Source organism: Lampetra planeri, chromosome 29, assembly GCF_965212315.1.
Source record: "Lampetra planeri chromosome 29, kcLamPlan1.2.h2, whole genome shotgun sequence".
Lineage (NCBI taxonomy): Eukaryota > Metazoa > Chordata > Hyperoartia > Petromyzontiformes > Petromyzontidae > Lampetra > Lampetra planeri.
The window spans coordinates 10,963,453-10,986,641 of NC_136135.1; the positions used below are offsets into that span (position 1 = coordinate 10,963,453).

General features: G+C 45.9%; 1 protein-coding gene across 1 annotated transcript in view; it reads right to left on the bottom strand.

Annotated features, from left to right (window-relative positions):
- ACAD8 (acyl-CoA dehydrogenase family member 8) overlaps positions 1 to 23,189 on the bottom strand; it is a 617,085-nt gene that overhangs the window by 440,132 nt on the left and 153,764 nt on the right. The window lies entirely within an intron of this gene.

Genomic DNA, 23,189 nt, shown 5'->3' on the forward strand with positions numbered 1-23,189 from the left:
AAAATCATTACCACTAAAATGCTTTTCATATATTCAGATTTCATTACACCCAACTCCACAAAAGATTGGAACCAATCAACGACAAACTCTTGACACCACCTTGAAATTAGCCCAACCGTTAAATTAATGCAGCAACGGGGATTTGCTCTTGCAATTACATTCACTTGTGTTCACACGGTGAGCCGATGGACAATTATTTACAGCCAATTTTAAATTAATTTCCCGACTCCTGCTTCATGGAGAGGAACACTGTCCCACACTTACTTGAGCAAGTTAACTCAGATACGACGTTTTAGCCCACTAATGTATAAAAAACACAACGTTATCATCTCCTTAAAACCGAGGAGAAGTATCCATGTGTCCGCGTAGGCTTTTCGTTGCGATGCTGCACAGCTCTCTGATGCGTTGCCGGGTCGTACCACATCTCATGCGGCACGATTTCCGACGTTTCGCTCCACGTGCTGGGAGCTTCTTCGCAAATTGTCAGCCTATTTGTGAGGATCTACTCAGTCCATCATGCCTACAGGGCCAATAAAGTGTCCTTTACCAAGGAAATACAAAGCAACAGTGATTACAAAGGGGAATTTTGTTTTCAACTTACGATACAAGGTAAAGGCACAGCCCTGATATTGCTTGCTCAAGACACTGCTGATGGATGGGCCTCCGCTAGAGTGCTCCCTAGAGAGCCCCTCCACACGGCAGTTGCCCCACTCTTCCATAGTGGCCAACATCTGGGAATGGGTGGGAGTACCCACACTTGACCCCACCACACGTGACCCCACCACACGTGACCCCACCACACGTGACCCCACCACACGTGACCCCACCACACGTGACCCCCACCACACGTGACCCCATCACACGTGACCCCACCACACTTGACCCCACCACACGTGACCCCACCTCACGTGACCCCACCACACTTGACCCCACCACACGTGACCCCACCACACTTGACCCCACCACACGTGACCCCCACCACACGTGACCTACCGATCGACCCACTGTGGTGAATTCATTCACTCTGCTCTGGTGGACGGAGGCGGCGGGTTTTTTAAGGAAGGGGCACCATTGTTTCAACTGCCGTGACGGGAGAACACACTAACCTACCTCCAAGTGAACCGTCCCACCATTATATTGTACTACAGCTGCAGCTATTGTACTACAGCTGCAGCTATTGTACTATAGCTGTAGCTAACAAGCAAGTTTGAGATTTGGGCGACAGCACTAATCACACGTTGGCTTGCTCTTGCAAATTACGTTGAATATTTTGAGCCAAAAAAGCCCTCTCTTAATAAGTCCTTGCCTAGAGGGTGCTTTGGATCTTTCAAGTTCAGACTTCTCTTTTGCAAGTGGCGTGGATTGGAGTGGACTGGGGTGCCCGGGATTGTTCACCTGACGCTGGTGGGGGGGACGAAGCCTTCTCGAGCAAAGCCCCAACAATCTGGAACACCACCACGCCCGCTGCCTGCCACCGGATATCCGAAACGCGCCGAGTGACTCTCAATTCCGTGATGTGTGCAAGACGCACACCGACTCAAACTCGCCGTCGCATCAAATTAACCATCAAAACCGTCTCGTTTCTTTTCACGAACTGTGTTTATTTCTATTCACCAACTACTTTTTTATGGTATTCGGCACGGGCAGTTGCAATTTACTCTGCTCAGTCTGTGTTAGCCGCTGAGGTCGTGACGGGTTTCTTTTCCCATTCCTGGTTGCTCTCTGCCACCTGCACCGTTCCCGTTATGCTGTAATGTGCACTGATGGCCACTTGAAAGCGATATTGGCATATCAAATAAAGATTGATTGAACCCACACATGTGAGAGAACACTAAAAAATCACGTAAATATGAAAGACAGCTACTTTCTGTACTGCCTCTGAAAGGCACCCCCACCCCATTACCAAGACGAGGAGTGAACATCACGATCACATTAGTTTCCATCTCGGTGCGATTTACCAACCCCGCTTCCGACTTGCCAAATTGCGGGATTGCATTTGCCTCTGCACAAGATGTCACGCCGCGTGCTCTTTACTTTCCAGCTGACGCAGAGCTCCACTAATTCCAACGGAAGTTTCCATCGGCCGTGTGAATTGAACCATCAACTCGTGCAAACGAGCTCAGTCGTGATCACTCTAATCACTTGGAGATGTGCCCATAATGCCTTTCTTCAGGACAAGCCGACAGAAAGGGTGAGATCAATAACGCAGCGAGCAATCCTACCAATTTATTTATCGTTATTTTTGTGTATAAACCTTGCTGAAGCAACATTGAAATAATAGCAAGCAGCGGTGTAACGACAAAGACAAAGATCCCCCGAATAGACGTAACAGACTGCAGGGGCAAGTGCTGTTAGCGAGCACCTATGAAGGCCGGCACAGCACACGAGGTGGTGGGTGGCCAACACCACGCCCGGCCGCCTTTGTGCATGGCATCACGAGTAGAAGAATCTATCCATCATGTAGTATGTAGCACATTCACAATGCCCTTCAGCTATATGAGCCCTGCAGGAGCCCAGCCACTAAGTGTTTCAATGTAGCTAAGAGACACTCACTACATGTCTAAATGTAGCTAAGAGACACCCACTACATGTCTAGATGTGGCTAAGAGACACTCACTACATGTCTAGATGTAGCTAAGAGACACCCAATAAATGTCTAGATGTAGCTTAGAGACACCCACTACATGTCCAGATGTGACTAAGAGACACCCACTACATGTCTAGATGTAGCTAAAAGACACCCACTACATGTCTAGATGTGACTAGGAGACACCCACTACATGTCTAAATGTAGCTAAAAGACACCCACTACATGTCTAGATGTGACTAAGAGACACCCACTACATGTCTAGATGTGACTAAGAGACACACACTACATGTCTAGATGTGACTAAGAGGCACTCACTACATGTCTAGATGTAGCTAAGAGACACTCACTACATGTCTAGATGTAGCTAAGAGACACTCACTACATGTCTAGATGTAGCTAAGAGACACTCACTACATGTCTAGATGTGACTAAGAGACACCCACTACATGTCTAGATGTAGCTAAGAGACACTCACTACATGTCTAGATGTGACTAAGAGACACCCACTACATGTCTAGATGTGACTAAGAGACACTCACTACATGTCTAGATGTGACTAAGAGACACCCACTACATGTCTAGATGTGACTAAGAGACACTCACTACATGTCTAGATGTGACTAAGAGACACACATTACATGTCTAGATGTAGCTAAAAGACACCCACTACATGTCTAGATGTGACTAAGAGACACACATTACATGTCTAGATGTAGCTAAAAGACACCCACTACATGTCTAGATGTGACTAAGAGACACTCACTACATGTCTAGATGTAGCTAAGAGACACTCACTACATGTCTAGATGTGACTAAGAGACACTCACTACATGTCTAGATGTAGCTAAAAGACACCCACTACATGTCTAGATGTAGCTAAAAGACACCCACTACATGTCTAGATGTGACTAAGAGACACACATTACATGTCTAGATGTAGCTAAAAGACACCCACTACATGTCTAGATGTGACTAAGAGACACTCACTACATGTCTAGATGTAGCTAAGAGACACTCACTACATGTCTAGATGTGACTAAGAGACACTCACTACATGTCTAGATGTAGCTAAGAGACACTCACTACATGTCTAGATGCGACTAAGAGACACTCACTACATGTCTAGATGTAGCTAAGAGACACTCACTACATGTCTAGATGTGACTAAGAGACACTCACTACATGTCTAGATGTAGCTAAGAGACACTCACTACATGTCTAGATGCGACTAAGAGACACTCACTACATGTCTAGATGTGACTAAGAGACACTCACTACATGTCTAGATGTGACTAAGAGACACTCACTACATGTCTAGATGTAGCTAAGAGACACTCACTACATGTCTAGATGTGACTAAGAGACACTCACTACATGTCTAGATGTAGCTAAGAGACACTCACTACATGTCTAGATGTAGCTAAGAAACACTCACTACATGTCTAGATGCGACTAAGAGACACCCACTACATGTCTAGATGTAGCTAAGAGACACTCACTACATGTCTAGATGTGATTAAGAGACACTCACTACATGTCTAGATGTGACTAAGAGACACTCACTACATGTCTAGATGTAGCTAAGAAACACTCACTACATGTCTAGATGCGACTAAGAGACACCCACTACATGTCTAGATGTAGCTAAGAGACACTCACTACATGTCTAGATGTAGCTAAGAAACACTCACTACATGTCTAGATGCGACTAAGAGACACCCACTACATGTCTAGATTTAGCTTAGAGACACTCACTACATGTCTAGATGTAGCTAAGAGACACTCACTACATGTCTAAATGTGACTAAGAGACACTCACTACATGTCTAGATTTAGCTTAGAGACACTCACTACATGTCTAGATGTGGCTAAGAGACACTCACTACATGTCTAGATGTGACTAAGAGACACTCACTACATGTCTAGATGTAGCTAAGAGACACTCACTAGATGCCTATATGTAGCTAAGAGACACTCACTACATGTCTAGATGTGACTAAGAGACACCCACTACATGTCTAGATGTAGCTAAGAGACACTCACTACATGTCTAGATGTGACTAAGAGACACTCACTACATGTCTAGATGTAGCTAAAAGACACTCACTGCATGTCTAGATGTAGCTAAGAGACACTCACTAGATGCCTATATGTAGCTAAGAGACACTCACTACATGTCTAGATGTGACTAAGAGACACCCACTACATGTCTAGATGTAGCTAAGAGACACTCACTACATGTCTAGATGTGACTAAGAGACACCCACTACATGTCTAGATGTAGCTAAAAGACACTCACTGCATGTCTAGATGTGACTAAGAGACACTCACTACATGTCTAGATGTAGCTAAGAGACACTCACTACATGTCTAGATGTAGCTAAGAGACACTCACTACATGTCTAGATGTAGCTAAGAGACACCCACTACATGTCTAGATGTGACTAAGAGACACTCACTACATGTCTAGATGTAGCTAAGAGACACTCACTACATGTCTAGATGTAGCTAAGAGACACTCACTACATGTCTAGATGTAGCTAAGAGACACTCACTACATGTCTAGATGTAGCTAAGAGACACTCACTACATGTCTATATGTAGCTAAAAGACACTCACTGCATGTCTAGATGTAGCTTAGAGACACTCACTACATGTCTAGATGTAGCGAAAAGACACTCACTGCATGTCTAGATGTGACTAAGAGACACTCACTACATGTCTAGATGTAGCTAAAAGACACTCACTGCATGTCTAGATGTGACTAAGAGACACTCACTACATGTCTAGATGTAGCTAAGAGACACTCACTACATGTCTAGATGTAGCTAAGAGACACCCACTACATGTCTAGATGTGACTAAGAGACACTCACTACATGTCTAGATGTAGCTAAGAGACACTCACTACATGTCTAGATGTGACTAAGAGACACCCACTACATGTCTAGATGTAGCTAAGAGACACTCACTACATGTCTAGATGTGACTAAGAGACACTCACTACATGTCTAGATGTAGCTAAGAGACACTCACTACATGTCTAGATGTAGCTAAGAGACACTCACTACATGTCTAGATGTGACTAAGAGACACTCACTACATGTCTAGATGTGACTAAGAGACACCCACTACATGTCTAGATGTAGCTAAGAGACACTCACTACATGTCTAGATGTAGCTAAGAGACACTCACTACATGTCTAGATGTAGCTAAGAGACACCCACTACATGTCTAGATGTGACTAAGAGACACTCACTACATGTCTAGATGTAGATAAGAGACACTCACTAGATGTCTATATGTAGCTAAGAGACACTCACTACATGTCTATATGTAGCTAAGAGACACTCACTACATGTCTAGATGTGACTAAGAGACACCCACTACATGTCTAGATGTGACTAAGAGACACTCACTACATGTCTAGATGTAGCTAAGAGACACTCACTAGATGTCTATATGTAGCTAAGAGACACTCACTACATGTCTAGATGTAGCTAAGAGACACTCACTACATGTCTAGATGTAGCTAAGAGACACTCACTACATGTCTAGATGTGGCTAAGAGACACTCACTACATGTCTAGATGTAGCTAAGAGACACTCACTACATGTCTAGATGTAACTAAGAGACACTCACTGCATGTCTAAATGTGACTAAGAGACACTCACTACATGTCTAGATTTAGCTTAGAGACACTCACTACATGTCTAAATGTGACTAAGAGACACTCACTACATGTCTAAATGTGACTAAGAGACACTCACTACATGTCTAGATTTAGCTTAGAGACACTCACTACATGTCTAGATGTGGCTAAGAGACACTCACTACATGTCTAAATGTGACTAAGAGACACTCACTACATGTCTAGATGTAGCTAAGAAACACTCACTACATGTCTAGATGTGACTAAGAGACACTCACTACATGTCTAGATGTAGCTAAGAGACACTCACTACATGTCTAGATGTGACTAAGAGACACTCACTACATGTCTAGATGTAGCTAAGAGACACTCACTAGATGCCTATATGTAGCTAAGAGACACTCACTACATGTCTAGATGTGACTAAGAGACACCCACTACATGTCTAGATGTGACTAAGAGACACTCACTACATGTCTAGATGTAGCTAAGAGACGCTCACACCATGTCTAGATGTAGCTAAGAGACACTCACACCATGTCTAGATGTAGCTAAGAGACACTCACTGCATGTCTAGATGTGGCGAAGAGACACCCACTACATGTCTAGATGTAGCTAAGAGACACTCACTACATGTCTAGATGTAGCTAAGAGACACTCACTACATGTCTAGATGTGACTAAGAGACACCCACTACATGTCTAGATGTGACTAAGAGACACTCACTACATGTCTAGATGTAGCTAAGAGACACTCACTACATGTCTAGATGTGACTAAGAGACACCCACTACATGTCTAGATGTGACTAAGAGACACTCACTACATGTCTAGATGTAGCTAAGAGACACTCACTAGATGTCTATATGTAGCTAAGAGACACTCACTACATGTCTAGATGTAGCTAAGAGACACTCACTACATGTCTAGATGTAGCTAAGAGACACTCACTACATGTCTATATGTAGCTAAGAGACACTCACTACATGTCTAGATGTGACTAAGAGACACCCACTACATGTCTAGATGTGGCTAAGAGACACTCACTACATGTCTAGATTTAGCTTAGAGACACTCACTACATGTCTAAATGTGACTAAGAGACACTCACTACATGTCTAAATGTGACTAAGAGACACTCACTACATGTCTAGATTTAGCTTAGAGACACTCACTACATGTCTAGATGTGGCTAAGAGACACTCACTACATGTCTAAATGTGACTAAGAGACACTCACTACATGTCTAGATGTGACTAAGAGACACTCACTACATGTCTAGATGTAGCTAAGAAACACTCACTACATGTCTAGATGTGACTAAGAGACACTCACTACATGTCTAGATGTAGCTAAGAGACACTCACTACATGTCTAGATGTGACTAAGAGACACTCACTACATGTCTAGATGTAGCTAAGAGACACTCACTAGATGCCTATATGTAGCTAAGAGACACTCACTACATGTCTAGATGTGACTAAGAGACACCCACTACATGTCTAGATGTGACTAAGAGACACTCACTACATGTCTAGATGTAGCTAAGAGACGCTCACACCATGTCTAGATGTAGCTAAGAGACACTCACACCATGTCTAGATGTAGCTAAGAGACACTCACTGCATGTCTAGATGTGGCGAAGAGACACCCACTACATGTCTAGATGTAGCTAAGAGACACTCACTACATGTCTAGATGTAGCTAAGAGACACTCACTACATGTCTAGATGTAGCTAAGAGACACTCACTACATGTCTAGATGTAGCTAAGAGACACCCACTACATGTCTAGATGTGACTAAGAGACACTCACTGCATGTCTAGATGTGACTAAGAGACACCCACTACATGTCTAGATGTAGCTAAGAGACACTCACTACATGTCTAGATGTAGCTAAGAGACACTCACTACATGTCTAGATGTAGCTAAGAGACACTCACTACATGTCTAGATGTAGCTAAAAGACACTCACTACATGTCTAGATGTAGCTAAGAGACACTCACTACATGTCTAGATGTAGCTAAGAGACACTCACTACATGTCTAGATGTAGCTAAGAGACACCCACTACATGTCTAGATGTAGCTAAGAGACACTCACTACATGTCTAGATGTAGCTAAGAGACACCCACTACATGTCTAGATGTAGCTAAGAGACACTCACTACATGTCTAGATGTAGCTAAGAGACACCCACTACATGTCTAGATGTGACTAAGAGACACTCACTACATGTCTAGATGTGACTAAGAGACACCCACTACATGTCTAGATGTAGCTAAGAGACACTCACTACATGTCTATATGTAGCTAAGAGACACTCACTACATGTATAGATGTGACTAAGAGACACTCACTACATGTCTAGATGTGACTAAGAGACACCCACTACATGTCTAGATGTAGCTAAGAGACACTCACTACATGTCTAGATGTAGCTAAGAGACACTCACTACATGTCTAGATGCGACTAAGAGACACTCACTACATGTCTAGATGTAGCTAAGAGACACTCACTACATGTCTAGATGTGACTAAGAGACACCCACTACATGTCTAGATGTAGCTAAGAGACACCCACTACATGTCTAGATGTGGCTAAGAGACACTCACTACATGTCTAGATGTGACTAAGAGACACCCACTACATGTCTAGATGTGGCTAAGAGAGCCCCACAAGTTTGTGGATACTAATCCTTGTCGTTGACGCCACATTTTTCTCCCTTCAACAAGGTGGCTACTGATGATGATGATGACGACAGTCGCGCACGAACGGTCGGCTTACCACTGAGCCAGTGGCCGGCAGGTGGCTAGATTTAGTATAACTGGAGCACAGTAGAGAACGTATCCAAACCGTGATGACGTGGGGGTGCAAACTTCGCGTACCCTGCCCGTAACCTACCCAGTAACCACGGGGAACCATCCGCACGAGTCGAACCCCACCAACTTCCACGGGCGTGGCTGCGGCTCTGCTCCAGAGGCCGGCGGGCTGTCGCCGTGGCTCTAAGATGGGAGAATCCATTCTTGAGCGGAATCGCAGAAAAAAACCTCAACCGCAACGATTCCTTCAACTGCCTGGGGACGGGGAGACGAAAGTCAATCGTTGCACCCCTACCGTTCGCGCTACTGCAAGCCTCTGAGGCAGCGCAGTTTGTCTCTGGCTTTCATAACTGACAGTGACCCAATTAGTTATTACAGCTGGTAGCTGGGCACGGCTTATTTAGAAACCCCTATGCGGGTAAAGTGCACTTTTGGTGTGCATCGCCTAGCACCGGAGTGCTTTTCTCCAAGTTATAATTTTTTTTTGGCCGAGAGACATCGCTGAATTTTTGAGTTGTTTTGTGGAACACACACCGATATATTGCTACGTTGTGCACGATTGTCTCATTGCAAGTCCATGGGGTTCCTTTACAACTCAACGGGGGTATTGAAATTACATGCGTGTCTCATCGTGCAATCCTCAAGGATTTTCATCCGTTCAGTACGGGTTCCTCGCGCAATGTTTTCTTTTCATTATCATAATGGTTGAAGATTCCATTTATCACATGGGCACCTCTGAGATTTGAACTGCCACTCATTGGCGGCCAGGTTGAAGGTCAGGCTATTGACGTGATCATTGATTGACACCGCAGGTTACGGCTCAGCTAAGAGGGCGGCTCACGAAGACATTCCATCAGCATTATTTATTGAGAGCGATGACTCGAATCTATACTGGAGTCACTTCTCTGAAGGTATTTTACTTAAGCTGCACATAGGTAAATGTCAATTGAAATCACCGTCCACTTGCAATTCCAGTTAGCGGAGATCATACCTTATACTCTTTTGATGTATAACTTTAAAATATGTTTCAAAATTCATATTTGAGAATTATGTTTTTTTACATAGCTGCAGAACACGGAGAAGGGACGATAGTCAAGAACAAGGATGGAATGGTGTCTAAGCAGGGTGTCCATAGTGGAGACGGAGCAATTAAATCAGTCCGTGTGGATCATTACATCACTGGATTATATGAGAGTGCAGTGGCTTTGAGAGCTATTCATCCAGCAGTATACTGACCGTGGCTGATGATGACAATGTAGCTGCATGTGTATTATCACAATGAATCATCGCAGAGCCAATTTAAACGAGGTCAGTCCTGCAACCACCAAGGAATGATCCCGTGCACTACCCATGCGCCCCATCTGCGATATTAAATACCTTGCGACATTATCATTTGCAGTGGTCATACGATGACAGAATTGTGCTCTGCTGTGATACGTGAAATCACAATTTAAAGAAACCGAACAATAATTGCTATAACATTGCAAATTTTCGAATATAAATACAGTTATTGCGAATACCCCTTAGAGTGAATCTCAGTAAACCCGAGCAGGGTTAAATGAATGACATTCACTGATGTATGCGCAGGTGTCGGGGGAGCGTCACATTGCTGGAACTAGGGAGATGATGCCAGCTTGCGGAGGCCTTTATTCAACAGTGGATTGACCATGGATGACGATGATGATGGAATTACATATATGAGAGGGCCGAGATGTTCTTATAGCAGCCACTGATAGTGCTAGTACATTGTTCGTAGTCAAGGCGTTAAGACAGTGGTGATGTGCTTCATGGGAACAAGCTTGATTTGTATGTTCCTCAACACTGGGAATGCGCCTGTGCTATTAATTGATTATGATTCGGGTTCAGTTTATGCCTAGATTAATTTAGCTCGATCTTCATGAATTAGAAGGGGCCTTTCCGTTTCAATAAGCAAGCAAATGCACTCTGTATAGCTGGTAGTCATACAAGACAAATTTGAGACGTAATGTAATTCAACACACATACGTGTGTGTGTTTATTTAATTAATGGCAGTGTATCAAATCACTGAAATTAATTGCGATGTAATCCATTGGCATACACGGATGTACCGTGGCTAGAGCAGTTTGATTCACTTTTGCAAAGTTCAAAATTCAAATCTCAGTTTGGAGTCAACTCTGACGTTAACTCTGGGGTTTACTCAGCGCGTAACACTCCAATGAAAGCCGGTCGCGGTTGTTACATTAATTCAAGTTCTATCGTCCGCGCCAATGGAACGCAATATTCCCATCGCTCTAAACTTAATTTTAAACTATTTTTTATTTTACCAAGTAAGGCCCTCTGAGCTATGTAGCTCTTTTTCAGAAGTCACCTGGGTCGCCACAAATGATGGCTCAACGAAGTGGCTCATCACGTGGAAATGTATAGCAGTAGCCATATACTCGAAACGCACGATGTTGATTCTAAACGTGGTCGGAAAAACCGGAGGACCCAGAGAAAAATCCACGCTACCACAGGAAGAACACGCAAACTCCAAATATACAGGCGTTGAGATGAGCACCACCCCATGTTTATTGGAGTGGGGGAAACAATTGGACTTTTTAATATGAAAGGTAAATTAGAAGTTGTCACTGGTCAAGTTAAAATCAGGGTGAGAAACAGTCTGAAATAATGGACGACGAGACGATGAACATTTTACAAGATTGGAAGAGCGTGGTGAAAGGTGAAGTTCTACCGCTGAGTCACCCGGATCAGCGGTAGAGAGAGCGGCTCGCAATCTGAAGGGTAGGAGTTCAAATCCTGACTGGGGGGGGGGGGTGATTCAAACTATCACCCCTCGAAGGTAATAAAATGGGTAGCGCTTTGTGGGAAAGTCAGCAGTTGATGTCCGATTGATATCAGGGTTGGCTACGTACGTTGCGAAGGAAGGTCAACATTCATACAATAGAGAGAAAATATGGGACCTTTCTTGACAGTATCAAAATATAATAATAGGTTTAACCCTTTCTGGCGATAAAACAGTTGTGTTAAAACACCAATCAGAATAATTTTTCAAGGAATCCTGTCTGCACGTACTGAACATGTAAACAAAAAACATGCTCTGATAATATATATGGCATTTTGTATTTTTGAAACTAATTGGTCCACACCAGAGACAGCTTTATTTAGAGCCTAGTCTCAAAGTGTTAGACCATAGAACGCCAAAGGCTCACAGCACAAAGACAATGCCCTATCAGGGCATTGATATCTCGGGGGTCACCACAAAGAAATGTGGTTAATGCAGACAGGATTCCTTGAAAACGGATTCTGTTTCATGTTTTAACATCATAACACACAACTGTTTTATTGCCAAAAAGGGTAAACCCAATTGTTATACAATGGAGAGACTTCCTCCTGGCACGAGAATGTGGATTGTACACCACTCACTCGGGGCTGTTAATAGGACAAGGGGGCACCACCTCAATTCACATTTGGCCACGAGATCACTCTCACGACTACACGGTTCACAACGCTGACCTCAGCCAGCTTGAAAACAAAAATAAACTCATCACCAATATGAAATAAATACAGACGTGATACTGCGTTGGCGGTGGTGCACACACACACACAAAACAAACACTCACCTCATTCATAATTAAGAATGCCTTTAAAAAAGCTGATATGTCACCAAACAGTGAATATTGGGCCATGGTGTAACACAGTGGTTCTTCTTAACCTGGGGCGCATGCACTCGCTGGGGGTACGAGATGCCCTTTCTGGGTGTGCGAGACATGGACAGAATTTTTTAGAAGGTAAATAATCGAAAAACAAATTAAGCACGGGGCACTTAAGTGCGAACACCTTGTTTCATCAAACCCCTGTGTATTTATTAACATTGTACATTTTTATAACATTTGAGAACCAAAGGGTTGCAAGTCTGTAGTAAAGGTGAGGAACCACTTGTGTAATGGGTCATGTGTTGCATGGGTTCCTGATAGCGCTTCTCTGCAGCTGCTGCTGCTGCTGCCTTCCTCTTGGTCTCTCAGAGTGACCTGGGGGGGTGGGGGGGGGATGCGTCCACGTCAAAGCCACGCGGCATTCACCTGACAATCACCACGCAGCGGAGCACACTGGGTAGTGTCCTCAGCTGCGTGGGCCTAATGGGGCATGTGGTGCTAAACGCTTCTTAAACGGCTAAATAAACACGGACCCAGGCGCCTCTGCAAGTCGTTTAAAGCCACGTGCTGCCATTGCCGTGGACGAGTGGTGCAACTTCCCGGGAGCAGTAATTTTGCAAACAACGCTCATTTTCGGGATGCTCGCCATTTGCCCTTCCACCTGCGGCCACTCGAAGGGAAAGCTTGGAAGTCAAATGTAAGCAACGTGGCTTTGCACACCCTTTGTCGGCAGGAGGCCCCCTGTAAATATGAAGCGACGAACACAGTCGGGCGCGATGGAATTGGGACCGTGTGTGTGCTGTCTTGGTGACAATTGCCTCGGAGGGATTTATTTTATTTTAGTGAATGAAAACGTGGAGGATTCGAATCGAGGAGACGAGAGGAGTGCAGCAGTTGAACAGCTACCAGCTGCGGCATCGTACACAGCCCCTTACAAGCAGCCTGAGTGGACACGAAGCACCACGATCAAAACAAACATTGGCATTTCACAAATGTTCGCTTTCACCGCGCGCCATCGTGCCGTCGCATCCTCCACAAAACGGCGCTTTCCTTCCTGCTCAATATTTCCCCACTTCCCACCCCTGGTACTCGTCCATCGAGCGCCCGTGTTCGGCCGGAGCCCGTCGAATCCTCCCGAGCAAGTAAACGGGTTAACGGATCGCGCGCCGTGACCCCCCCCCCTACGCCGGCCGTACCCACCGGCCCACAACCACTGCACCGCCACGGCCGCCGCCTCAACCTCTGAACTCAATCTCCGAGTTATTCCCCAGGGGCAAGCCGCCACCTGAACTTAAACGCTTTAGGACAACTACGCAAGTAAATTGAAAGGAGGGAGTAGTTCTTATTGCTTTTTTCTCTTGTGCGGATGCGTGGCAAGGGGTTAAAGGATCATCTCATTACAGTGGCATCCCATGGCTCGGATAATTGGAAATGCGTGGAGAAAGTGACGTCTCGACGTGGGAGTTTGTATTGATTTAGAGTAAGGCACGACGCAACAGGTGATGACCCCATTACCACCTTGGGTTGCTAAGTTCCTCAACTCACGGTTTATTCAAAAGCAATACAAATTAAAGAAACCAGATGAAGTGGTATTGTACACCAGGACTGAAAATACGTACAATTCAACGTTCAATTTACCTCCTCTGTAATATTTTACTTCAGCAAAAAGTTTGGAGAATATGAAGATAACAAAACAACGCGTTATATTTTGACAGCGAAGTATTTGTTCGTATGGGCAAGCCTCGGCAAGCGCCAGTGAGTCTTCTCAACTCAATTTCAAAAGGGTCCCCTTTTTCCCACGCGGCCTCTAAAACACCACGCAGCAAGAGACAGGTGCCACGGTGGTGACATCACCACCGCTTCGTGGCCGACGGTGGTGGTCGCTGCGTCCAAGCACGCGAGCGTGTAAGTTGTGCCTGGGGAAAGTGGGCGTGCGGTGGTGAGCGCGCGCTGCACTACGAACCCAGCAAACCGAGTTTGATTCCAGCTCATGACCAACAACGTTGGCACGTTCTTTTTTTTTACCTGGTTCTGGGCCTCCCCTAGGTCGACTCAGCTTTAAATGAGTACCTTGTGCGGTGTGTGAACGGGAGACAAAGGTGGCCAGGCGTGGTGTTGGCCGGCCACCCGCCCCTTCGTGTGCCGTGCCGACCTTCTCCGATGCTCGCGATCAGCACTTGCCACACCGGTCCTTGAAAGGTTATAACAGGGGATCTTTGTTTTGTGTGCACCGGTTTTCCACACACGTGCAAACCGTGCCCACGTGCACGAAACAACTCAAAAGCTCCAACCAGATGACTGCGTCGTGATTTTCGGACCCAAGTCAAGGTCCCCGAGGCAAAAAGTGAGCCTGACACAAAGGCCATGCCCTCACGGCACTTTCAGACAACACGTGCAGAGGAAATGGTGACCTTTAAGTCACGGGCTGACAAAAGGAGATTGCCATTTCGTCCTTTATTATATTTAAATGCATATGCTTACACAGGCAATCTCTGTAATGCTTGCGTCCTGTTTGCTCAAGAAAAGACCACGTCCATTTGCAAGGTGTATGCCTCTGAAACAAGGAATTAATTTGGCCTTGACACTGGCACACAATAGCATCATCTAACATTGTCATGCAACCTTTAATGTGGCTGAATAGAATATACAGGGAGCTAAATGTTAAACTTTTGCTATTTTGAAAGATAATTTAGTTGCAAGACACCGTGGAAAACCCCACGAAACTTTTCAATTCCATCACGGTGCACGCAAGCTCTGAGTGGTGATGCGTAAATAGAATCCAAAGACTTGGAAGTGGGGTTGGTGGATCTCGAAGTGATCGAGCCACCGAGACAGACACTCGGACACAATCTTTTCATTGCCGTCTCCACGAGGCGAACACTGTTGACTTGAACACAAAAGTCAAAAGAAATTAGTGAATTATTGCTCGGACGAGTGATGGTAATGCGCTCATCCATTGTTCATCGTCCCAAGTCACGAGTGGGAATTCCACAATGCCTTCTCGTTTCATTCTGGGCATGCCAAGTCTCCTCCCACAAGCAACAACGACCGCAGCGTACTGAAAAATGTAATATCCAAATATACAAGGTGCAGCATTTCTGAAAGCCCTGACACTGGAAGCCTTTTTTTGGATAAGCAAATAGATTATCGTTGTCGCCATTCGGGAGTTTTAGAGAGCCCCTCCGAGAGGGGATTTTGGCCCACTCTTCCATGCCGGCCAGACGTCTTCGAGAGGAAGTTGTACCCACACTTTACCCCACCACACGACACCTGCCGATCGACTAACTGCGGGCGGACCCCATTCATTGGCTGCTGCGCAGGCAGCGGCAGGGGGAGTAGAGAAAACTCCCCCCCCCCCGTTCCCCCCCATTGCTTCAAATGCTGCACCCGGCTGATCGAGCTGGCGACGTCAGGATTGCAAGTCCCAGTGCTACCACCCAACACGCCACGGCATCGATCAAAACTAAAATACCGTAAATCTAACGGCACGTCGGCCACCACGACCCAACTGCTTGCCTCTATGAAGCAACTTGCGCGGACGCACAGAAGAGTAGACTAAGCGCCCTCCAGAGGGGCTCTGTTAGAGCGTCCCTCTAGCAACCAAACAGACGCTCTCGAGTGGAGGCCCTTCGACCGACAGTGACGTGAGCGAAAAATTCCAGGGCTGCACCTTTAGTCTTAACTTACCGGACAATTATCTATGCGGTGTTTGTCATAGCGCGTTGTAGAGCACGTGAGCATGTTGTGAAACCACGGCCAAGCGGCGACGACACTAATCGGTGGCCATTCATCTCTCCTCGTAATTTTCTGGTAAGTCAAACACGCGTGCAAAAAAGCGCGCATCCATCTCTGTCATCTGGCGCCGGTTGCCCGCAAGCCCCAACCGCCACCCCGCGCGAAACCATCCCATTATTGCGCTCTCCACAGCTGCTGTCACCAATTAGCGCGGCCTTAAAACAATCACAGCAAACACGGATGAGAATGAGCACTTTCCGTGATGGTAATTGGTGCGTCTCGGTTGGCCCAGAATCCTAGGGGGGTCACGCGTGCGCTCTCACGTTTTAAACAAAGTTTGCCCGTGTGAACGCGCCCATCTCGAGTCTCCCATTAAGGTGCTCCAGAAACGGCAGGCGTGGTCCTTCTGAAGGGGAGACGTCCCGCCTTGCTTGCTGGAGCGCTTGTTTTCAGAAGTAAGCCACGGGGAACAATAAGGCGACGCCGCTTCTCTACGGTCGGCGCCTGAACAAAAAATTGTCTCGAAGCGACAGCTCTATCTCAATATTTGTGGCCAGGGAGAGGAGGGGGTCATCTTGGTGTCTGCTTGAAGATCGGTAACTTCAGAGCGTGGGTGCACGGTTAATCAGCAAATGTTTGAGACACTCACCTGCAGAATGTAGGACAGAAACAAGGTTGCTGACCTTGCCTGCGCGTATTTTTTTGCCCGAGTGAATAACGATGGTTGCCAGAAGTGGGCGACAGGTGCAAAGGTGATGGATTCGCAGCGCTTCGACTTCAAACACCGCAAGACTCATCCCTGTGATGCGCCAACTCCTCGCACAAAATCAGAACTGAATGTACAATTCAAAGGCAGAGGATATCTTTGTATGCTCGGTTTGAAAAAAACATACCAAAGCACCATTTGCAAGTGAAGGCCACCGTCTCTGCACCATCGCAAACTTTACAAAACTTATCCAAACCCTTTAGCAGAGAGGAATCTCTCGATAAGACTCTTTGTGCTCCACAGTGTCCCTGCAGCGCAGTGTACAGAGAATAACATTCATGGTCAAAGGTGTGCCATCCTTTGGCCCCCAATCCTGTCATGCCATAGATCAATAATATATAAACCGGCCCTGTCCTCTAAACCGGTGAAAAGCAAATTCTCGTTTTTCAAGCGGCAATTGGTATTCAAAATTAATATTCGAGAATTATGTTTTTTTACGTAGCTGCAGAACACGGAGAAAGGACGATAGTCAAGAACAAGGATGGAATGGTGTCTAAGGAGTGTGTCCATAGCGGAGACGGAGCAATTAAATCAGTCCGTGTGGCGCTAAGTGGATCATTACATCACTGGATTATAAGATACCAACGCACCATATGCAAGGTGTACAGGGAATGGCTCTAACTCCCGGCCACGTAGTTATACCCGGGCCCGCTCACCATCATACAGATCCTTAATGATTGTGAGCAGAGGGCCAGGGACTCCGAAAGCACGAAGAACAACCCAGAGCCCAGGCCTCCTGATGGTATCATAGGCCTTGACCAGGTCAATAAAGCAGAAATGCAGGTCTTGTTGGAATTCCCTACACCTCTGCTGTAGCAGACGGACAGAAAATATGGCATCTGTGCAGGACCGCCATTTCCTGAAACTATATTGGGGCTCCGCAAGCCTCTCCTCAGCGTGGCTGGCAAGGCGGTGTTGAATAATCCTTGCCAGGTCCTTTCCCGGCAAACTGAGGAGTGAGATGCCCCTGTAGTTGTTCCAGTCTGTGTGGTCCCCCTTCTTAAAGAGGGGGACCACCAGGGCATCCTTCCAATCCTGTGGAACCCGTCCAGTGGTCCAGACTGTTGTCATTATGTCATGTCATGTAGGGCAGTCTGTCCACAAACGCCACCCTCCCTCAGCATTTCGCTTGGGAGATCATCTCTGCCTGGTGCCTTTCCTGGTCTCAGACTCTGGATCGCCTTCACTACTTCCTCAACAGATGGCACCTCAACCAGCCACTCACAGGGGGTGGCGACTTCTTCCTCCAATATTTGAGGCACCACAGCCTCAGCAGGGTCCTCCCCACTTTGTGCACGTTGTTTTCCTGGCTGAGGGATTTCCCCACAACACACTCACCCACTCACCCAGCCACTCACTCACCACAACGCAGGTCACAACAACACACTCACCCACCCACTCACCACAACACAGGGTCACACCAACACACTCACCCACCCACTCACCACACCGCAGGTCACAACAACACACTCACCCACCCACTCACCACACCGTAGGTGACAACAACAAACTCACCCACTCACTCACCCACTCACCACACCGCAGGTCACAACAACAAACTCACTCACCCACTCACCACACCGCAACGTCACACCAACACACTCACTCACCCACCCACTCACCACAACACAGGGTCACACCAACACACTCACCCACCCACTCACCACACCGTAGGTCACAACAACAAACTGACCCACTCACTCACCCACTCACCACACCGCAGGTTACAACAACACACTCACCCACTCACCCACCCACTCACCACACCGTAGGTTACAACAACACACTGCCCACTCACTCACCCACTCACCACACCGCAGGTCACAACAACGCACTCACCCACTCACCCACTCACTCACCACAACGTAGGTCACAACAACACACTCAACCACTCACCCACTCACTCACCATACCACAGGTCAGAACAACGCACTCACCCACCCACTCACCACAACGCAGGTCGCAACAACGCAGGTCACACCAACACACTCACCCACTCACCCACCCACCCACTCACCACACTGCAGGTCACAACAACACACTCACCCACTCACCACACCGCAGGTCACAACAACGCAGGTCACACCAACACACTCACCCACCCACCCACTCACCACACCGCAGGTCACAACAACACACTCACCCATCCACTCACCACACAACAGGTTAGAACAACACACTCACACACTCACCCACCCACTCACCACACCGCAGGTCACAGTAACTCACCCACCCACTCACCACACCGCAGGTAACAATAACACACTCACCCACTCACCCACCACACCACTTCTCTTTCAGCTTCTTCCCTCGTACTGCTCCACTTTGGAATCCCCTTTCCACCGTCTCTTATAATAACCTCGTTCATCAAGCCACGTGTTGCAAACTCTTCGTCTATTACAACTTTGATAGTGCTGCCGGCCGCTTGACGTTTTGGGACCTTGGTGCCCCGTGTTCAGAAAACTGTGATATTAAAAATTAAAAAGATCTCCCATCCCTAATGTCTCGAACCCCGAAAGCTCTAAAACTGTGAACACATTCAGTCTCCTCAAAACAATTACTACCCTCAAAAATCCCACTCCTTTCCCAAGACAAACGCAATCCACGTGCCCCACACTTCCATGCGGAGCATCTTACGACACAGTGGTATTTAGATGCATTGGACACCGAGGGTTGTACGGCAACTTAAAGCAATTAACCCACGTTTGAATGCTATGCTCTCATATTAACGCAACTGTTGTTGTTGCTGAAGTGGTTGAATTAAAGTGGTTGTCGATGTTTTTTTCTTACTGCTCAAAGTGAATGTCAAAATGGTTCAGTTGCACTGCCTCGCGACTCGAGTCTACGCATGTTAGAAACACGGTCGACATTTAATAATGCGGCAGCCAATGCAATTTTAACAATTTTATTCCATTGCCATGAAATTGGACAATCACCCAAAATGATTTGGTGGCATTAAAGTTATTCCAGACATCCCTGGGGCCACACATTAAAAAGAATAAAAAAAGGACACAATTCTAGTCCTTCTCTCTCCTATACCAGATAACTGTTGACCCTTAAAAAAACTTAAATCTAAGACTGACATTTAAATAAGTTCATTAATGAAGGGTGCCCATTTGCAGCCTGCAATGCATAGCTGATGATCCATGGCAAGCCATTACCAAGTCTGATAGAAATCAATTTCCCAGATTTTGGATTCAATTAAAGTGATAACTGGAATTACCTAAAAGAGCCGTTTGCACAAGTGATTAGCGCTGTTAGTCAGATTAAAAAGGTAGCAGTGCCTTGTTCTGTGCCATCCAGATATCTCAAGGAGCTCACAATGACTGCTCATGTTATCCTTACTTGCAAATGAAGTTCAAATTTAATTGCAAAGTCTCCTGCTGTGACAATCAACGCTGAGCTGAAAAACACTTTTCTTTTAAATGACACTATAAACGCGCAGATGCGGGGCAGTTAGAAGGGTGTGGGCACATTATATGAATAGTATTAACGGCTTCTGTGAAATAACTGCTCTATTTGTTATTTACTGTGGTGCCTTATCTGGAGATCTCTGCTCGCATTATGAAGATTAAATGAAGGTTAAATTCAAATCTCAGGCTGGGCTCCACTCAGCCCATCATCCCTCCAGGATCAATGAGATGAAAATCAATTTGTAGGAAGTAAACAATAGGTCTTCTAGGGAAAGACTGGTCCCCACCATATGAATGTGGAGTTTCGACCGCTGGCTCAAGGTCCAAGGAATGGAACGTAACGGGACGATGCGCACAGAGTAGATGAAGTGATTCAATCGATCCGTGCGCAGGTCTTCAGTGGATTGCGATATCTCAGAACCCGTGGGGAGACACGGTGACAGCTTGAGCGGAATTCATCCAGCGGTGAGTTGATCAATGGCTGATGACAATGGCTCAGCAATGGAAATGAGCACTGCCACGTTTGTACCTTGAGCATGCGGTCGTGTTAGTGTTGGCTTGGTGAAGCAGCAACACATTCTAAAGCCGGGTCTTTAGCTGGCGGCCCGCGGGCTGGGCGAGGCCTGTGAAGACTCTTGGAGCGGCCCCGTCAAGCAATGTCCCCCGAGAGATATAGCTCATGTAGACACGGTACACGTTCAGGACAACAGAGAGATAAACACGAGATATGGATGAGAGAGCTGTAAATTAGTGATATTCAAGTTCGATGAACAACAGCGATATGAGAGGCCTGGAGACGGGGTCACATGCGCAGATGTTATGACCCAACGACGTCATGTGATGTCATAACTTATGACGTCAGGTGGCCTGCCAGCACACCAATTTTACCATGTGGCCCTGCGAGAAAACATGATTGAAGAGCGCTGCTTTAAGGTGTAAAGCGAGCTCATACAATATACTATATGTCACGGCTGCAATCAAAGACCTCGCCGCCTTTACCATAAAGAAACCCCTCCACCTCTTTCCACAGTCAGACTTTGGCCTCAAGAGATCCAGTCGCTGCTCTGTCCCCCCACAACACCACACCACCTGCTCTTCGATGAACCCTACGCCGATGAAGCTTGTTTAAACTAAGCCATTGAACTATTTTTTATTTTACCAGGAAAGGCCCACTGAGCTGTACAGCTCTTTTTGAGAAGTGACCTTGGCCACAAACAATAGCTCAACGAATTGGCTTGTCGCATGGAAATGCATAGCAGCCAAATACACAAAACGGGTGTTTCTAAATGTGTTGGGAAAAACTGGATGACCTGGAGAAAAATCCAAGCGACCAGGGGGAGACCCTGCAAACTGCAAATATACCAGCGTCAGGGTCGAAATCGAATCCACAACCTCCTGTATACCAGGCGAGGTAGTTCACATATCCTGTCTTGTTGCAAACCACCGTTCTCATCTTAGCAAGTGTTGTCGCATGTCACTTGACCATACATTAAAAAACATCGGCGCAATGCATTTTTCAAAATGTGCCATTTCAAGCGAGCACCTGGCCACGGGGACCTCGTGTGATCCATTATGGATATAGGGATGACAACTCGCTCTTTCGTGTGTGATGAACAGGTAAAAAGCGGTGGTTTTAATAGTGTTCCGAAACACGGCAGCATTGTAGACTGGGCCCTTGAGGTGGAAGTTGTTGTCATGCAAACCAACCGTCGATCATGGACACACAAACTGACGTGAGATCAAGTACTCGATGCTTTTGATTGTGTTGAAACAAAAAGCAAACAAAGAAAACGGGTAACTCGCAGATGCATTCAGGGCCTGATACACAATCCTAACAATCACAGAATTTATCTGGGGAAAATAAAGACGAAAGACAAGAGAGGGTTAAATACACAGGAGCAGTGGTGTCTAATTCAATCGTGCAACCATCTAAAATTAATTTGCACGAACTTTAATTCTAACTGTGATAATTGAAAATGGAATTATATTTTCATTTAGCACATTAGAACATACCTGTGTGAAATTAGACAATTTGAGCATTTGTAATTAGATAAGTATTTTTTTTTGCCAAATTCAGATACAAAAATACTGGTGAAATATGACACCCTGAGAATACTTACTGAAACCCTTGCCCAAAGCCGTGGCCTAGCAAAAACAAAATACACATTTTTTTAAAATATCTTAACAATAAGCAGATCAGCAATACAATATGAAATATGCATATCTTACATGAAAAAAAACCATCCTTTCAATCACACAGCAATCGATTTTGTTATACGAATTAATTTCCCATACTTTTATAATTATTTTAGCGTAACATTTTGGCGGATCTCCACGTTTTTAAATATTTTCCTAAACAAAGCATCCCGTCGTGACATCACATCCTCACATCGACAGTCACACACCTAGCAACCAATGACATCACACGCGACGCGCGCGTCAACATCACGTTGTCTCCACGCTCGTGCCAGCGGTAGAAATTTTACATTCCTTTTGGCAGGAACCAGTCTATCCATACGACGACCACCGATGACTTCCCACCAAGCCACGCAACCTCCCGAGGCGGCGCTCATTCCGC